At 40.4% G+C, this 20,030-nt stretch overlaps 1 long non-coding RNA gene across 1 annotated transcript; it reads right to left on the bottom strand.

Annotated features, from left to right (window-relative positions):
* Positions 1-6,529: 6,529 nt before the first annotated feature.
* On the bottom strand, positions 6,530-13,255 carry LOC124256047. The gene is made up of 3 exons (XR_006892810.1): positions 13,177-13,255; positions 12,683-12,684; positions 6,530-6,558 (listed from the first exon to the last, which is right to left on the bottom strand). It is a non-coding gene; the product is annotated as an uncharacterized LOC124256047 (long non-coding RNA).
* Positions 13,256-20,030: the final 6,775 nt, after the last annotated feature.

Raw genomic sequence — 20,030 nt, forward strand, 5'->3', positions numbered from 1 at the left:
AGCGGGAAATGTTGGGATTGTAAGTATCCTGTTGCAGGAAGCAGTGGATACTAGAAAGGGAAACATGTGGGGTGAAACTGGGCTTCATTTTGCAAGTTTTATGGGAATATAGAAGTTGTAAAACTGTTATTACAAACCAAGGGAACAACAATGGAGGCAGATAACCATAGCAACACACCTCTACGTTATGCAGCCTGGCAGGGGCATACAGAGGTTGTAGAAGTGTTATTGAAGAACAAGGCAAATGTGGATGAGAAACGCCCTGATGGCAGCACACCTCTACATGATGCAGCCTGGCAGGGACACACAGAGGTTGTAGAAGTTTTATTGAAGAACAAGGCAAATGTGGATCAGAAACGTCCTGATGGCAGAACACCTCTACATGATGCAGTTTGGCAGGGACATACAGAGTTTGTAGAAGTGTTACTGAAAAACAAGGCAAATGTGGATGAAAAACTTACTGATGGCCTCAGACCTCTACATGATGCAGCCTGGCCAGGACATACAGAGGTTGTAGAAGTGTTATTAAAGAACAAGGCAAATGTGGATGGGAAACGTGATGATGGGTGCACACCTCAGCATGTTGCATTTTTGCGGGGACATCGGAAGGTTCTTAATGCGCTGTTAAAGAACGGGGCTAATGTCCATGAGAAGGATAATAATGAAGGAAAGACATGCAAAGTGGTTCGTAGAAGAGTGGCATTACCCTACAGTCATGGGAACTGCATCCTGAATCCTAACAGCCTACATGCAGATGCTCCACATATAGACGTATGATCACTCAGTCAAACACAAGGATTCATACAAGGAAACTCCGATCATGATCCTACCATAGTGCATATGCCAGGAGTCGAGTTCAAATACCACCAGTATTTCTATGTGTATCATCCCTCACTACACAGAGAGTGGGGAGGCCATAGTGCTGCAACCGCTCTGAAGTAGGGACACAGACAGCTTGACATTTAGTTGCCAGCTTAACATGGCTTCCCAACCTCAGTCTTTCAAAGCAGACATGCAGAAAGCAGGGAGCTTATGTGTGATATGAGTAGATTTAGCTTCAGTGTTATGATAAGCATATCAGTTTCAGCAAAAAAACTTGCACTATACGAATGATGTTGCAATAGTATATTTGACGGGATGGGTTGGTTCTTTTGAATGCACTGTGAATGTACTGTACACTAGAGGTTGTTACAACACTGGCTACACTCAAATCACCTTTAAACATTGTTGGTCCATATGCTGATGAACAATGCAGTTTCTAGCGGGATACGATCTCGGCATATGGCACTTGCTTATTGCTTACAGAACAAACTCTGCAATTGGAGTGAGTGAGTGATTTAATACTTAACGTCACATCGGCAATATTTCAGCCATATCGTGACGAGAACATTTAATATTGAAATGAAACACATGTACATTATAAAAACCTGTCAACGAAGGACAGTAAAACCACTAGATTATCACAAAATGAGTTAAAACTAGCTAGCATATAACTTTAAAAGTAGAAAACTATTTTTAGACAATGCAATGTAAAAATGGGCCAGTAATCGCCAACAACTGAAGGTAGATCACCATACTAGGGACCATGGGGACTTACAGTGCCTTTGCTACCTGCATGGACCCTAGCTGGATCTCTGCAATTGGAGACACTATTGCTCCCATTGCCTTTGTACATAGCTTTGAAATGTGCATAGAACTATTTTGTAAGTAAATACCTTTACTTTATCAGACTTTCCATGGTGGTTTATTTCTGATAAGTATTATAGACCATAGTCCCAGGTTGTACACTGAGATATATAGAAGACTGTCTCAGTAACATAGCTTGATATGCTGATAAATGTTTTAAGATGCTTGCATTTGATTATTGCAAAAGTGTATCAAATGTTTGGATTGGTGGATTTTCATTAAGTGTAAAGGGATGTACAGACGCTTGATATTTATTACAAATAAGTATGAAGTGATATTCATCTTCTATATACAGTTTACAGATATTACATAATCTGTCATTTCTAGCCTCACCAATATACCTTCTATTCGTAGTTTATAAGACCCCGATCTAAACTGAGCAAGAGCACCTCTATGTTTAAAATAGCTAACTATGAAGATATAACATTCAACAACGAACATAGGATTAAACAACGAGTATCCAAATGTGTTTGTGCCTTTTATTAGTGCAGAATGCCAGTCTTGTTGATACGAAACTTTGAGGCTCTACTCAAGTTTCACTTCGAACCATCTGTTCCTGCCAAACAAATCCAAATCCATAGACTTCTAATGTATGATTTTTCCTAGATGCCCAGCTCACGTAAGCATTCCATTTGTACAAGCGTGTTTTAACATTTCTTTACATATCGCTCATTTGACATTTTTACTATTTTACACCAGTATGTGATAGCCCTTTTGATAGCATAAATATACAAGTGTAAATTAAAAGATCAAACATAAACACTAAATAGCATGTTATTACATGATGTCGTGAATTACTGTAAAGGGCTGTGGTGTATAACAGGAAGGTGGCCACATATAAAGTAGTTTCTCCCCTCCCCACTTTGAATTAGAAACGACTTTCAATAAATCGAGTGCCTTCATGCATATAGTTTTTAGGCATTTAATATGCGGAAGAAAGGTTAAATGGGAGTCAACAATCAGACCTAAGAACTTGGCCTCTTTTACAACCTTAATGGGAGTGCCATTTAAAAATAGTTCTGGGTCTTTATGTGGTTTATATTTACGGCAGAAATGTATGCAATTGGTTTTTGATTTAGAAAATTTAAAGCCGTTTTCAAGACACCATTTATGTATTTTATTTGAACACAACTGTAGTTGCCTTTCAATAGTATGCATATTCTTACCGCGACAAGAAATGTTAAAATCATCCACAAAAAGTGATTCATCGATTGAATCATTTAAAACCTTGGATAAGTTGTGACCTTAACGCTAAATAGAGTGACAGACAAAATACTTCCTTGGCGGACACCCTGATCCTGATTATAATGGTCACACAGGGTTGAACCCACTCGGACAAAGAATATCGATAGAGCATGTTGTTTATGTATTATAGCATTTTTAACAAAGGATTCCAAACGTACCAAATGATCAATGGTACTACGATTTTTCCTGAAACCACATTGAATATTTATTTTGAGATTATTGGTTTCAAGACACCATGTTAATCTATTATTTACCATTCATTCCATAGTTTTACAGACGCAACTCGTTAAAGAGATTGGTCTGTCATTAGACGGATCAGTATGATCCCGGCCAGGCTTTAATATAGGGCCTACTATGGCTTTACGCCACGAAGTTGGGAAATTCCATGAAGTCAATATTATTTCAAAAATATTTAGAAGAGTCTCCAAAGATGATTCCGGTAAATTCTTCAAGAACTGATAGTGTATGTTATCAGCTCCTGTTGCTGTATCATGAGCTTGCTCAAGGGCAGTATGTAGCTCATGTAATGAAAATAATTCATTATAGTCTTCGCCATTGTCTGAGTTAAAATTTATTCTCTTCGCATCCTGTTGTTTCTGATATTGTTGAAATTCAGGTACGTAATTTGACGAAGAAGAGTGTTTGGCGAGAGTTTCACCAAGCTTATTGGCAATGTCAGACTTACCTGTTAATATATTGTCACCATCCTTCAGAGGGTGAACGCCTTAGTATGGTGATCTACCTTCAGTTGTTAGCTATCTATAGCCCATTTTTACATTGTATTGTCTTCTTTAATTGGAATATTTTAGCTTTGTTCGCTAGTTTTATATTCATATCTGTGATTATCTAGTATTTTTACTGTCCTTCGTCGGCAGGTTTTTATAATATCTATATATATTCTAGTTCAATGTCAAATGTTCTCGTCACGATATGGCTGAAATATTGCCGATGTGACGTTAAATTTTAACTCACTCACTCACTCAGATGGTGAACAGTAGATTTGGAACCTTTGCCCTTAATTCTTTGGATCATGTCCACACCTTTGAAATTGGTGTACGGGAATTTATCTTGGAAACATATTTCCTCCAAGACTGACGCTTATTCTTCTTAAATGCGCGTCGCACCTTGGCATTTAAAACTTCATCTAAATTATGGACAGTAGGATGTCGGCGTAAATACTTCTCAGCTTTTTTCCTACTCTTTCTGGCCTGTTTACAGTCATTAGTAAACCATGGTTTACGAATATGTGGAATTGCAGAGGACTTGGGTATAGTTTGGTCAGCAATGTCATTGAGGAGATCACGAAACAATTGTATAGGATCTTCGCTGTTCGCAAATATATCATGTTTTAAGTGTTCAACACACAAAGCTTCATATAATGACCAATCAGCCCTGGCGAAGTTCCTTCTTGATGAAGGAGGATCATCACCACGGTTAATTGTTTTGAGAATCGTGGGGAAGTGATCACTACCACACAGGACATCATGAACCATCCATTCAAATTATTACATATGTTGGAATCGGCAAGTGACAGATCCAGGGAAGAATATGTTCCTGTAGATGGATGTAAATAAGTGGCTGAATCGTCATTTAAAATACATAAATTATTATCAGAAATAAATTCTTCAAGGATTTTACCTTTGTTATTAGTATGGGCACTTCCCCAAAGCGGGTTGTGTCCGTTGAAATTGCCCATGATGATACATGGCTTCGGAAGTTGATTATACAGATTTTGAAGATCTGATTGTTGAATATTTAAAGAGGGAGGTATACACAAGCTGCACAATGTCAGAGCAATGTGCAGAGTCAGACGAACAGCAACAGTTTGAAGATCCGTATTTAAAGTGAGAGGGCTGTGAATGATACTCTGGTGTACCAAAATAGAGGCGCCTCCAGTAGCTTTATCGCCTGGAGGGGAGAAGGAATGATAATCACTAAACCGTCATAAGTTGAAGGTATCAGTATTTCTAAGGTATGTTATTCTTCAACCCTATGCAATTCCACTGAATTATATGAGACAATTGACTCATAATGGTGGTTCAACTGGAGATCTCCCTCGTGAATGTGAGGAGGAGCTATTCCTCCGCTTGTCCTGTGAGGACAATGTGACCTCCATGTCGAGAGGTCCAAAGGGGTATCCAGAGGGAGCTCTGAAGGTAAAGGGACAAAAGGTGTCTCTTTTCTGTTTAGTTTTTTTCCTTTTGATTTTGCTGAACTTGCTGAGTGAGGCTGTTTGTGTACTGCTTTTGACTGTATCTCAGGCTGACTCACAGTCTGAGAAGCAGAGGTAGACTGTGTGGCTGGGGACATAGGATCCGTAGCTGAGCACTTTCGTGGAGCAACTGAAACAGGTTTTTCTGACGTGACCCAAGTCAAGTCAGTCTGACAAGCAATAGTTGACGTTGTTACAGAACGAGTGGCTGCAGCAGAATAGGTGATATTCATTGGAGTTGAGGTCTGATTTTGGAACATTTTTTTAGCATCAAAGTATGAAATGTATTTTTCACATTTGAGCTTCATGATTTTAGATTCTCCTTGCCATACTGGACAGGACTTAGACGAAGCTGGATGTTGTCCGCCACAATTGGCACATTTCAGATCATTTTCACAATCAATACCCTCATGGTGGTCGGCACAACGGTGACACACCACAGAGTTACGGCAAAATTGTGAGCCATGGCCAAACTTCTGACATTTGTAACATCGGAGTGGATTGGGGACATACACATCCATTCCGATATTGAAATAGCCTGCTTTAATTGATTGTGGAATTGTTGAACGAGCAAATGTTAACAGATAGGTATTTGTTTTAGTGATGATACCGTCTCTCTTCACAGTAAAACGTTTTACTGCTCTGACACCCTGTTCCTTTAATTCTGCAGCAATGTCCTCTTCAGACATGTCTGTCAAACAACGAGCTCTGTCTCGAACGATGCCGCGACAGGAATTTAATGTTCTGTGCACAGACACAGCAGCCTCTATATTTGCAAATGTTTTAATTGACAAACGATTTAGAGATTGCTGTCTCCGTTCACGCTCGACAAGAAGCGAGCCACTGCGAAGACGGGTAACATTTGACACTTCCCCACAAATACCAACAACGGCCTTTGAGTTACCCAACACCCACCATGAGGAGGTGGCTCCTCATGGGTGCCCCATGTTTTGAAGGCTGTAAATGTATGAGTGTATATTTTCAAGCATCATGAAACAGAATTTCAACTCATTTTGACTTAATTCGGCTAATTTAGAGCGTTATTAAAAATTCTCAGGCGAGTATATTTACTTTTACTCAAAATACATGTTTTTCCATGGTTTGGAGGTTGTAAATGAATGAAAGTATGCTTATAAGTTTCATGACAGAAAATTCAGCTCAGTTCGACTTAATTTGGCTTATTTAGAGTGATATTTAAAAATCTGCATTATTTACAGTAACATGGATTAGCTAATAGCACATTGCCGGGAGACCCGCATTCACACAATTACTCAACCATACCCATTGCCACACTTTTTTCAACTCTTGTTTTCTTAAAAGTGGCTTTCCCGGGCTATAACTATCAGCACACCCCAATCTGACCATCTGTCATTAATTACCTGTCATGAGCTATAAGTTGTATTGAAAGCTCTCGCCTATCATTTCATTAATAAATTGTTTCACGGATAGGTATGTAGTCACTTCAACTTCACCATATGTTCGTGACTGTCCTCTCCGACGTCTGCGCCCACCTCTCAACCTCGATCCTCTTTAAGCTCACTATCAAACGTTCTTTGTCACCGGAAGTACAAAACAACGTAAGGTCTCGCAAAGTGCCGTGACCTACTTACGGGCCCTATTCCTTCATTATTTCACACCAACTCTACCTCCGAACAACTACTGTCTCCTCCGAGGTCCGCGCTTCCAGCCACCACCGACCCCCGCCACCTCTCAATCACCAACCATAACAAACTCCACGGTCAAGTCCGCCCATAGCCCCTCAGTCAAGGCCAGGTTTTAGATTCACACACTTTTGCGCTTGGAGCTCGTCACTGGTGACACCAATCGCCCTCACCGATCGCCGATCGCCGATCGCCGCCATTGCTATCAACAAAAAGCTGGCCCTGCCACCACCAATCTCCTCCTCCTCTCAAGCCCACAACAAACAGGCCTTCAGACCTCACCCCACCGGCCGACCACCGCGGCCCTCGGGCCAGGACACACGCAAGTGTTTCCCCCTGAAAAACTGTTTATTACTCCCAGAGACTATTCGTAAAACCTAAAAACAATCGAGCTACTGCTCTCCATAAACTCATCTCTCATTTCTTTTCCTAATTTCTTGTATATATGTGCTTATTTTCCATTTGTTTGTATTTATTGCTGTACATAGTGTACATAATTCCAGCCCCTACTGCCCACCCATCCAAACAAACACCCTCCCCCTCCCTTACCCTCTCACTGTTTTCCACACCAACCAAAGACTTCCCACCCCTCACCTCCCCACAACAACAAAATTTTGGTATTGATTTCGACTCCCTTGTCCCATCCCAACAAACAACCAATCAACCACCCCCTCCCTCACAACCCCCAAGCAACAAAACTAAATCCACCAAACGCCCACACATTTCACCCACTGAAAACCAATCTAGCAAAAAAAAATGTGACAAAGCTACCCCACCTCAACCCCAAGAAAACAAACTTATCCTCCTTGCCTTTGCTACAAAAACCCACACGCCACTCAACCACACCTACTCAATAAACAAATTTGCCCTTTGCCTCAAACATCACAACATACAATACAAATACATAAATAATTGCGGACGAGGGTTCAAAATCACATTCACAGACCAACAAGCACTAAACAACATCTTAAATAACACACTCATCGACGGCAAACAGATAAGTTGGCAGTATCTACGCTGGCAGACATCCATCCAAGGCGTTATTTACATAGACACAAGAGAAACTGAATCAGATATTAAACACTACATCAGCATCGCAAACTGCATCCCCAACCAACCAAAAATCACCAACTATAGAACTATCAACAACAGACAACCCACCACCTACAACCCCAACACACAAAAACCTTCCTCACATTTGACACCACTACACTCCCCACCCACATTACATTTGGCGCCCTTACCTACAAAGTACATCCAACACGCAAAAACCCACAACAATGCAAATACTGTTTTTCATACTCACACATCTCAGATTCATGCAAACTCCCAATGTTATGCCCAAAATGCGGGTCGGACACACACACTCTCGATGAATGTCGCCAACAGAAATTCACTGCAACACATCCGGCCACACCGCTACACAAAATACATGCCCCATTAAACAAAAACACATCCTCAGGCTAAACAAACACATCAAAAACACCGACCTGCCAAAACCAGCACGCACACTACTTTCATATCACTCCATCCTCTCAGCCAGCTCATCTTCCCCCTATACTTCCTCCACCCCCAACTCATCACTCTACTCACCCCCACCACCACCAAAACCCACACAACAACGGCCACCCCAACCAACCACCAAACCTACTCACCAAACCCACCCACCCAAACATAACCCCCATCATACCCACCCCAAAACCGCCACAAACCGGCACCCCTAAACAACCCCTCCTCCCACACCCACCCCGACTGCCCCACCTAAACAATCTCGTCCCAAAACTGCATCCCCCTCCAAACCCGCAAACCCCACCCCTCCAAACCCCGTAAACCCCACCCCACCCTCCAACACCTCCCAACACAAACCACCAACCCCCCTACCCACAATTAAAACTCAAGCCCTCCCACCTAAAAAACACCCAGCACCTGCCCCCAAACCCTCACTAACCCTCACACCTCAAAAATTAAACCAAAACCTTAACAAAATAGTAGAACTCATCATCGCAGCCACAACAATGGAAAAACCAACAGTCAAAAAACTATACACCCTTGCACATAAATCCAAACTCTACCACAAAAGCTTGGCCAGTCTACTCATCGCCCTCAAAAAACCCTTCTAAACTAAAATTCATGCCCCACGCCATGGCATTTATAAAACCCATCTACCTAATTGCAGTAATCATGGCACTTATACAGTGGAACTGCAACAGTCTCCGAGCCCATGGGCATGAGCTCAAGGCACTCATTGCCCATAACAAAATTTCACCCGACATCATAGCCATGCAAGAAACAAAATTATCCCCCAAAACCGTCTTCAAATTACCAGGCTACAATTTTATTCGTAAAGACAGATCTCGGCCAACTAACTGGGGATTTTCATTGCAGAGGAACTAAACTATAACATATTGCAAATTCCTGTACAAGATCTCGAAGTCCTGGCAATATCAACTAAAATGAATAATAAAGACTTAACCATCATTAATGTCTATAGAAGACCAAATTTCAAAATTACCACCCAAGATTTGGACATTCTGGAAAAATATATGTCTCCAAACCATTATCCTCGGTGACTTTAATGCACACCACCCACTGTGGGGCACAAGACCCTATACTGACTCAAATGGCACCCGCCTTACTGACTGGCTAAGCACACACAACCTAAACTCACTCAACGACAATCAACCCACCCGCTACCCCTCTCCCATCTACACTCACCCACAGCCATCGACATCACTCTCACCACACCCAAAAATTACACAAGCTTGTATATGGGAGGTCCACAATGATACCTGGGCAGTGACCACTGCCCCATCAAAATCACAATCAAATCACACATACCCACCCACACCACACCCACCACAACCCCATCACAACCACCCACTGAACTAAGATTCAACATTAAAAAAGCAAATTGGAATAAATTTTCAACACTTTGTAAACAAATAGACACCACAGCCATTTTCAACACAGACATAAACACTTTCAACACAAACCTGACTAATACCATACTAGACATCTCAGAAAAATGCATTCCAACTTTTCGATATAACCCTGCACAAAAAACAGTCCCCTGGTGGAGCTCAGAAATCATCAAAGCCAGAAAGGCAAGAAAAAAGGCCCTAAATCAATCCAAGAGGGACCCTTCGAAATTACACTTGGCAAAACAACTAAGAAATAAAACTAAGAAAATAATCGAGGCAGCAAAAAATGACCACTGGAAACAATTCTGTTCCACCCTTAAGCTAACAAATCGAAACTCTAGAACTATGTGGAAAACATTTAATGCCATTAAGGGCATTTCCCAAAAAACTATTTATCCAAACCTTCCGGACCTAGCCACAAACAAAGACAGAGCCAATGCTTTTGCTGCCCACCTCTCGGCCGTCAGTAGCTCCACCAACTACCCACCTTCTTTTCAAAACACTATGAAAAAGCAGCCCCCATTCACCCCACAACCACCACACACCGATCTACCTATAAACAAAATAATAAATATACACGAACTCCAATCTGCACTCAGAAACAGAAAGACAGCCTCAGCCCAGGGTCCAGATACCATTACTTACACCATACTCAACAAATTAACACCTAACATGCAAAACTTAACACTTTCCCTCTTCAATCATATCTGGACCTCAGGTACTATCCCAAACTCATGGAAAACAAGGTGGTGCCAGTTCTCAAACCAGGGAAACCTAGAAATGAGCCTGATTCCTATCGCCCTATCTCCCTCACCTCTCATCTATGTAAAACTTTAGAAAGCATTATCAACAACAGGCTCAAACACCTTATATACACAAAAAATCTAATTAAGGAGGACCAGAACGGCTTTACTCCAAACAGGCAAACTTTAGACCATATTTTACATTTGGAACAAGACATCAAGGTAGCCCATGCACAAAAACAATACACTATGGCCATTTTCATCGACTTTAGTAAAGCATTTGATATGGTTTGGCAAAACGGCCTCATACAAAAACTCCAAAAATATGCCATCAACGGCAGAATTCTAAATTTCATCCAAATTTCCTTAATAATAGACAGATAATCCTCAAATCTCACAACACCCTCTCGGACCCCCATCCCCTAGAACAAGGGACTCCCCAGGGCAGCATATTATCACCAACACTTTTTAATTTCATGATCAACGACATATTCCCAGATAAATGGCCTGAAATTTCAAAAGCCAAATTTGCCGACGATATTTCCTTCTGGAATTCTTCCACTTCTGTCAAACAAGTCTCTTCAAAATGCCAAAAATGCTTAACCATATTCAAAAATTGGGCCCAACAGTGGGGGTTCCTCATTAATGTTAAAAACGTGGGCATACTCTTTCAAAACACAAAGAATGCAAAATTTCACACCCTAAACTGCGCCTAAATAACCAAAAATTGAATTAAAAAGGAAGCAAAATTCTAGGAGTAACCTTTGACCAACATATGTCATGGACTCTCACCACATTCATAACCTGGTCAATTCCTGTCAAAAAGATCTGAACTTAATGAGGGCCATCAGCTGCACAAACTGGAAGCCAACAAACATACACTTATTAACATATACAAAACGCTCATACTGCCTAAACTGGACTACGCCGCCCCGATCCTCCACTCCCTCTCCTCCTGTAACCTCCAAAAAATAAACTCCATCCAATATAAAGCCCTAAAATTAGCCCTAGGCACGAGGACTGGAACCTCCCTAAACACATTACTTTTACTCTCAGGCACCACTTCATTCACACAAAGAATCAACCAAACAACACTCACTTACTGGGCTGGGGCCCAACATAACACAATATTTATACTCGTCACACATAAATACAGCAACATTAAAAAATCAACACTCAAAAAATTCAAATTAAATCCCCTAAAAGCTCCATGCCTCACCAACCTCCATAAACTACTACAGGCACAACAGCTAAACGACATACAACACACACCTCCCATTACAAGCTTCATTCACGACATACCCACACCCACCACAGACACCACCCTAGACAACATTCTCCAGCAGTTACCAAAAAACACCAACAAACCCACCATAACTAACATCACAAACAACTACATCAACAATAACTACCCAACACACACCCATATATATACAGACACCTCAATCAACCCAAACAAAACAACTGGTATAGGTATACACATTCAACAACCCCCACCCCACCCCACCCCACCCCCATTACAACCAACCTCCACTATACAAACCACACCTCAATACAAACAGCAGAACTAACAGCTATCCTCACTGCACTCCACCTAATACCTACACTCCCACAAACTAACTTGCTAATTCTCTCCGACTCACTAAACTCCATTAGGCAAATACATAACAAGTACTCCAAATCTCGCCCTGATCTCATTCATAATATCACAATCCAAACCGACTCACTTAAACGAGCAAATAAAAACATAACTTTCACCTGGATACCAGGCCATTCAAACATATTAGGAAACGACACAGCAGATACAGCCAAATTAGCAACAACACACAAATCACCAAATATAAACTTTCATACATCCAAAACAGAAACTAAACAACTCATTAAAATCAAATATTCTTCATACTGACTTTCAATACAACATAAACAACAACAAATCAACATGGGTTACTTCCATTATAAGATCACCCTTAAGGAAAATCCCTACATTCTCAAACATTAAAAATATTGACACGGCCATAAACAGACTCATCACAGGCATCACAAACCTTAACCACACACTTTACAAACAAAATAGACATGCAGACGGACTATGCACACACTGTAATACCCAAGAAGACATAAATCACATACTCATACACTGCCAGCTACAAAAGACAAACATCAAGCAACTACAAAACAGCATTCCCTCTAAATATCACAATAACATCCCACTACTCCTAAACCCACACAACTCAACAAGTATCTTCAAGGCCTTAACATTATTTCTACAAAACTCAAACCTTCTAAAAAGAATCTAGAACTCATTAAATAAGCTACAGCCACCTCTCTCACCTCCCACTCACTGCAACATTCAGGCCAGCCGTTCAAACCTCAGTTATCCATTCTGCCCCCCTACAACTTAAGACACGGCTCTCAATTTCATTTATCCATTCTCTGCACACGCCACGCTCGCTCTCCCCTCTCGCTAATGTAAACAACCCGTCACAAGCCCACACTGCCAAGGTCAAGGTCACTCGCCAGCCAGCTTACTACCACCGCTTGTCCCTCAACCCGGCCTATGCCTCATTGCGCCTCTCTCGCTCCCCTCAGCCCCCCTCCCGCCTCTCCCCGTCCAACTTAACCCCGACGTTAAACACATAATCATCATCATATGTAGTCACTAGGCACTTTAACCATTAGAAGTAATGCCATGGAACAAGTTACCTAACTACAGTATGATGTGATATTGTATAGTAGATGATTTGAGAATGCAGAAGCACTGAAAAAGCACCGTTTTTTACCACCAAGTTCAGGATCGAGTGACGACCGAAAATATTTTCAAAAATGCCGATTCGCAACAATCTGCGATTGACCCAGAGTTCTATCATTTTTATGTGATATGGCTTCATAGAACAACACAAAGGTACTACCTTGTGTTGGAAACTGTATCTGACACATTGATACATTGATTCATGAAACAGAACAGAATTCCCAGCAAGATAAACCTCAGTACAGGAGCTTATTTATTAATTTGTTAACGAACAACATGCGAAATGTGGCTCGTCAATGGTATACGTGTACGCGAAGATAATATCAAAACATACACTTCGGAACAGTTAAAATTAAGAAATTGTTGAATATGAAATATTACTTTTCACCTGTAATTCTTGTAACATAAACAGTATTGTGAGAGCTTTAACTGTATTGAAATATGTCTTGTCAATCCTATTGACGTTCGCCAATAACCACTTCCAAAGAAAATAAATAGTCTATGCTAAGGTTAAATAGGGAATTAATGAGGGAGCCCCAACTGGTAGAACAGCCAGGTGTGCGAGTTGTACCTGTGAAATTGAAACACACGCTTGTTGATTACATGGCTGTTCTACCAGCAAACGGCCCCCCTCTCGTTAGGAATAGCGAAAAGTGCCAACAAAACAACGATCGTGTGTTAAACAACTTTTTTATTCGGGTGTCCAAAATTATGAGACAAATCATTAGAGTTGGTCTGTCGATTTCATATGACTGTGCAAGAAATTGGTTTTCTTGCAATTATTAGATTTTGTGTTATTGAGCAATTCATCGGTCTCAAAAGAAATCAAACGGACTGTAAATGTCAATGTCTTTTACAGACTAATATGCGCACATCTTGAGAAAGGTCAAAGTTCCTATTCCTATCTCAGTAAATAGGGTTGTTCAATCACACATACATACACACCAATTTTGTATGACAAATGCACAAAAGAGAATTTAACAAAAGGTTGAAATTCAAGATTATTCATGTGCATACCTTGGCATATAAGGTTTTTGCAATGCATCACCAATGTAAACAACAATATATTTACACCCTAATGTCACATGACAAAGAAAGTTTATACACATAACAAAACACAAAAATCTAGAGTGAGTAACCCCAAGCAGAATTCGAATTGGTCAGCTCGACACCTTATAAAACAATCAATTCGAGATTTCCTTAGAATGTGCGATATTTGGCTGCGCGTTATACGCGGTCAGTCTTTTTCAACAAAACACCCTCACGAGCACCTGTATATCTCACACCTCGCCCAGTGTGATCAATGGATTGTGTATATGGAAAGCTAAATACACTTGAAACTCACGGCTGTTTAACTCCAATACACAAGACCAACGGATGGGACAGAACTACTTTTTCGGCGCAAATTGTCGCAGGTGCTTTGCGGAAACTACGTAACTGAACGCGGAGATACACTAAACGTCATCGTTCCGCTCCGTGACCTCGTCTTTGCGAGCTACACTGAAATACTCAACTGAGATGAAACTCAGAATGATGAAATTGGAACTGAGGAAGAAACCAGCTAAATCAACATGTGGATGACAACATAATAACTTGAAAATCTCTCATTAATTCGTATGTCAATGCAATATTTTTTGAGACGATGATAATTTGAACAACTGAGAAAGTTATATGGATATACAACTTCTTTATTATAATGTAAGCGGCGTTTCGGCGGTGTACCCCCAGCAGGCAGCAGGGGGTTACCTGGAATAAGAGGACACACATGAATGAGCGTGCAGGGCAGGTTGTTCCCTGTGTAATATGGTCCAGGGTATTAAGGCTGCCGATAGAATTGACACTGTGACTTCATTCATTCATTTATTTCAACATACATGTTATCATTATAATCAATCTCATCAACAGTATTAAAAAATACAACCATTAGGCAATATTAGCACTACCATCATGATACAAACAAACATTATTACAAAATATCACATTATACACAATATCACAAGCATACATCATTATTCATAGTCCCACAAGGTGAGACACACAGTAAGCACGTGGAGTCTCGACACCATCTTGCAGCAGTCTATCCTCGCGGTCTAGCCGTTCTTCAAGCTGGCGGTACTTGTTCTTCTTAGGTCTTACACAACCACCACCCTGCAACTGCATCAATATTATTTCTGTGTAGCTCCGTTCTGAATTTATCAGATTTATATGTCACCGCCATAAGTGATGTGTTCATAACATAAATCATTAAATTGATCACTCACTCGTATTAGTGTCAGTGCAGGTGAACTGTGTTCACGAGCTCAGCACAGTGGTTAGGTGAACTGTGTTAACCAGCTCAGGGTTAACGAAAAAACTGTATCACCTGTTGTTTCAAGATTGACCTGGAACCTTTAAACAATACTTGCTGCCAAACTGGGGACACCCCTTTCGGCATAGCTGCCAAAACCGTTATCAAGCAAGTGATGTCTACTGGGTAGTCCCGTAAGTTAGATCTTTGGGTCGAGGTAAAAATCCTTGGACGTTTGATGTTTTGAGTGAGTGAGTGAGTTAAACTGGGGTAGTAGGGTCCCCAAATGATCCAGTTATTATGACTGTCACCGGCTGTGACAGCCAAGCATGGTAGTACACTTGGTCCGGTCTAGTAAGGTCATATTTGGCGGTCGCGCAATTTGGCACCAGAACTGGCTCTTGAGTATTCGCTTTTCACCGGAAATCTAGAAGCGGAAGTAGCGCCTCGCGAGACTTACGGGCCTTAGAGAGAGAGGCGCGCGGACCTCTGAGAAGACAGGTGGTTGGAGAGAGAGAAAAGTTATAGATGGCTTGATAGTGAGCTTAAAGTGGATCGAGATTGCTAGGTTGAGAGGTGGGCGCGGACGTCGGAGAGGACAGTCACGAACATATGGTGAAGTTGGAGTGACTACATACCTATCCGCGAAATAATTTATTAATGGAAGAATAGGCGAGAGCTTTCAATACAACTGATAGCTCATGACAGGTAATTAATGACAGATGGTCGGATTGGGGTGTGCTAATAGTTATAGCCCGGGAAAGCCACTTTTAAGAAAACAAGAGTTGAAAAAAGTGTGGCTCAACCGGCAATGGGTATGGTTGAGTGATCGTGGGAATGTGGGTCTCCCGGCAATGCGCTATTAGCTAATCCATGTTACTGTAAATAATGCAGAGTTTTAAATATCGCTCTAAGTTAGCCGAATTAAGTCAAACTGAGCTGAATTTTCTGTCATGAAACTTATAAGCACCCCTTTCATTCATTTACAACCTCCAAAAGTCATGATGCTTATAAACATACTTTCATTAATTTACAACCTTCAAGACATGAATTCTGTGCCAATTAAACATTCTCGCCACTGAGCGAGTTTAAATTTAAGGTTTTCGAAAATAAAAATTCATTTTTTCATCCTAGGCATATATTCATAACAACTGCATGTTTAATTTGGTCAAATCCCTTTGTCAGGAAGTGCCGACAGTGCGGAGAGTTTCTAGACTTTTCTGAGTCCAGAATTAATTTGTGACGTGTTGATTATATTTCAGCATGCAATTTTGAAAACTTACATAGCATAGTTATTGGTTCATATATAGTGTCACCAGATAACGTGTTTTCTCAGCTTTGAGTATTACACCAAACGGAATTTGTTTCTACAGATATTCAAGACTTGGCACTGACGTTCTATATTTTGGAAATGAATCAGTTTACCAGTGTATTGATTTTAAAGAATTCGAAAAGACCTTCAAGAGTTTATGAAAAATTAAGAATGGATCACGTTCCTCATTCAAGACATTCAAGTGTGACAATTTCACAAATTAATATTATAGGAACTGTGAATTAATGCTTTTGCAACAAATTGGACCCGACGGTTTTTTTACTGTATATTCTGGGATTCAATAAAATGTGTTTAGTTGTGTTCTAATTTATATCTGGGTTAACATTCCAGTTACAATGCTAAAATCACCTCACATATTGTTTAGTTTCGATGGTACTGCCGCAGTCAGATTCTTACCAAGGTAATGCCGCCGTCAGATTCTTACTATATTTTCTACTATTACGCGACTGCCTACAAATCTCGGCTGTCATGAGAACAATGCATAACACTTATTGAAAAGCTGAATAGAACTTGTATCATGATGCATAAGAGATTCAGAAGTCTGCTTATATTCTCATCACACACAATACATAAATCGAACACTATGTCTTTTATGTTGTGCTATAAAACGTAGTGAACATATAGCACTCGGGTTTTTTTTTTTCTTGAATGGCCATGCTTGCCTATTTCCGTTCTCAAATTAAGGTTTAATTCTAATTCCATGTAATCGAAAGCCATACTGGAGCATTTACACACTCTGCCACCGCCTTACCAACAATATCCTGTTTTATGTCAACTTTAACTCCAGACAATAGACGATTTCGAATACGAATTACAGTAGCTGGTTAAAGGGAGGAAACCCTGCCGTCAGATATTCATTTCAGCAAACGAAAGGTTTACAAGTAATCATCACTTTGGTTAAAATTCCTATAGACCCAACATGGAGGCATAACCTGTACCCGAACGAACGTGTGGTTACATTGACTAAGTCTAGCTGATCAATTATTGAGCAGACGTTAAACGACTGTAGTGGCTAATGCTGGCAAACCTTAGACTGGCAAAACAAAAAGAAAAATAATAAACAGTAGTACCGACGTTTAAAAATATGTTTTTATAATCATTTCTTTTGCTTACCTGGCATTGTTTAGATTTGAGGTGGTAATTCCTGGAACGTTGATAGTTTGACATCGTCAGCTGGACTGACTGACTGAGTTTAGTTTTACGCCGGCTTTAGCAATATTCCAGCAATATCACGGCGGGTCGTCAGCTGGAACCACCACCACTCATAATTGGTAGAGAACAGGAGAAATATGCACGCTCGATGATAACTGCTCTACCGACATAAACAGGGCGACGTTTTGAAATAATGTATCATATGATGGTTATTTACCACTGTACTTACTGCGGAAGATAATGTCTTAATTTATAAGCAACACAATGTTCAGAACTTGAATTTCGTATCTGTATCGCAGCATGACTCACGAAATGAGTTTAAGTTAACTTGTAGGTAAACAGTAAAAACATAACGACCAGGAGGAGAGGGAAGAAATTTGGGACCTCTGCCAGTGGGCATGTTTTATTGAAGAGTTGAAGAGACAAAAGAATAGGTTTATTGATTACTGACTTGGAACATGGTCAGTTCTTTGTCCATTATATTTTCGAAAGCACTTGAATATCACTTTATCATTGCTATCACTGCGAAGTGTTTATCTTTAAAGTTGATTGTGACTGACTGACAGAGTTTGGTTTTACGCCGCTTTTAGCAATATTCCAGCAACATCATGGCGGGGGACACCAGAAATGGGCTTCACACATTGTGCCCATGTGGGGATTCGAACCCGGGTCTTAGAGTTGTTTGAACAGACTTTGTCATAAGGATTAGTAAGATTTTTGGTTAGTTTTGAGAGCAATTTCCACATCATTCTTAATCTGAATTATTTATAATAAATATTAGTTATTTCAATAAAGGCGAGTTTGTGTAAATAAACATGGAAATTCTGACAGGCTTGATACAATATCCCCTACAATTAATGAACTTAATGTTATCGACCAGTAAAATCAATCTATGTGAGTTATCACAGGGGCGTGTCACACTTAGAAACAGCGTTAGAAAGACATATAGGTATACAGACCCTACCAGTACTATATAAAAGGAAAGGGATGTAACGACGGAAGATTTCACCACGTAAACTATTTTAAACGATTTGCCTACAAAATGAGCTATAAATGGTCACAATCGGATCATTATTTCAAAAGTCATTTCCTCAACAGTAAGCAGGCATTTTCTCCAAAACCACCGGCAATCATACTCACTTGTCATTGATATTCAAGTGATCTACGTCATGATCAACATTTTAATTGAAACCTACCCATGACGAGAGTACATTACACAACACAATATAGTACAACACGCAATGACCACGTTAGTAGGTCTAGCCTAAACTGGGAATGCTTGGTGCTAAGCATCCTTGGCACAACATCCACCTACATCACATGACATTACTCCACCCATACTGTTCGTAATCATTATCAAAGTCCCAGACTGTAAGCATTACGCAACTGTTAACAAAACGATCGTCCTTGAGAAGTCTAGAGTTGTCCGTATTCTCGGATTGCCTTGTCGCAGTGTAGCCAGCAACATCTTAATCGGGACTATACATTCAGACCTCCCAGTGTCATACATAGGGCTTGCAAGTGGGGCTTTCAAACTGAGATACAACAAGCACACCAAATCGTTCAGAAATGAACGCTACGAAAAAGAAACAGAATTATCCAAATATATCTGGCAGCTCAAAAGAAGCAACGGCAACTATGAAATAAAATGGAACATTTTAAAGCAATCGAACACAAGCAGGCGAGACTCAGGATTATGTAACCTCTGTATTGAAGAGAAGCTGGAAATTCTCAACAACAAAATCAACAAAAAGAGTGAACTACTTTCTACCTGAGAGCACACAAGCCGAGTGAGAAAAATAATAATTCCAAGCAACTTGACTTCAGTTTCCCTTATGATTGCTGCATAGAACACTTGTGTTTGTGTATGCATGAAACTCTGAGCAACAAACATGAAATAATCCAGTGTTCTAAACACACACACACACACATATATGTGTATGTCCGAAAATCCGACAATCAAGGCTATAAATAAACATATCGCTAGATGACTGTTCACGCCGGCGTGTGTACACAAGTAAATGTAACAGGCAGGAAAGAA

This window comes from Haliotis rubra, unplaced genomic scaffold (genome assembly GCF_003918875.1).
Source record: "Haliotis rubra isolate DU_JTF1 unplaced genomic scaffold, ASM391887v1 Scf616, whole genome shotgun sequence".
In the NCBI taxonomy this organism is placed as follows: domain Eukaryota; kingdom Metazoa; phylum Mollusca; class Gastropoda; order Lepetellida; family Haliotidae; genus Haliotis; species Haliotis rubra.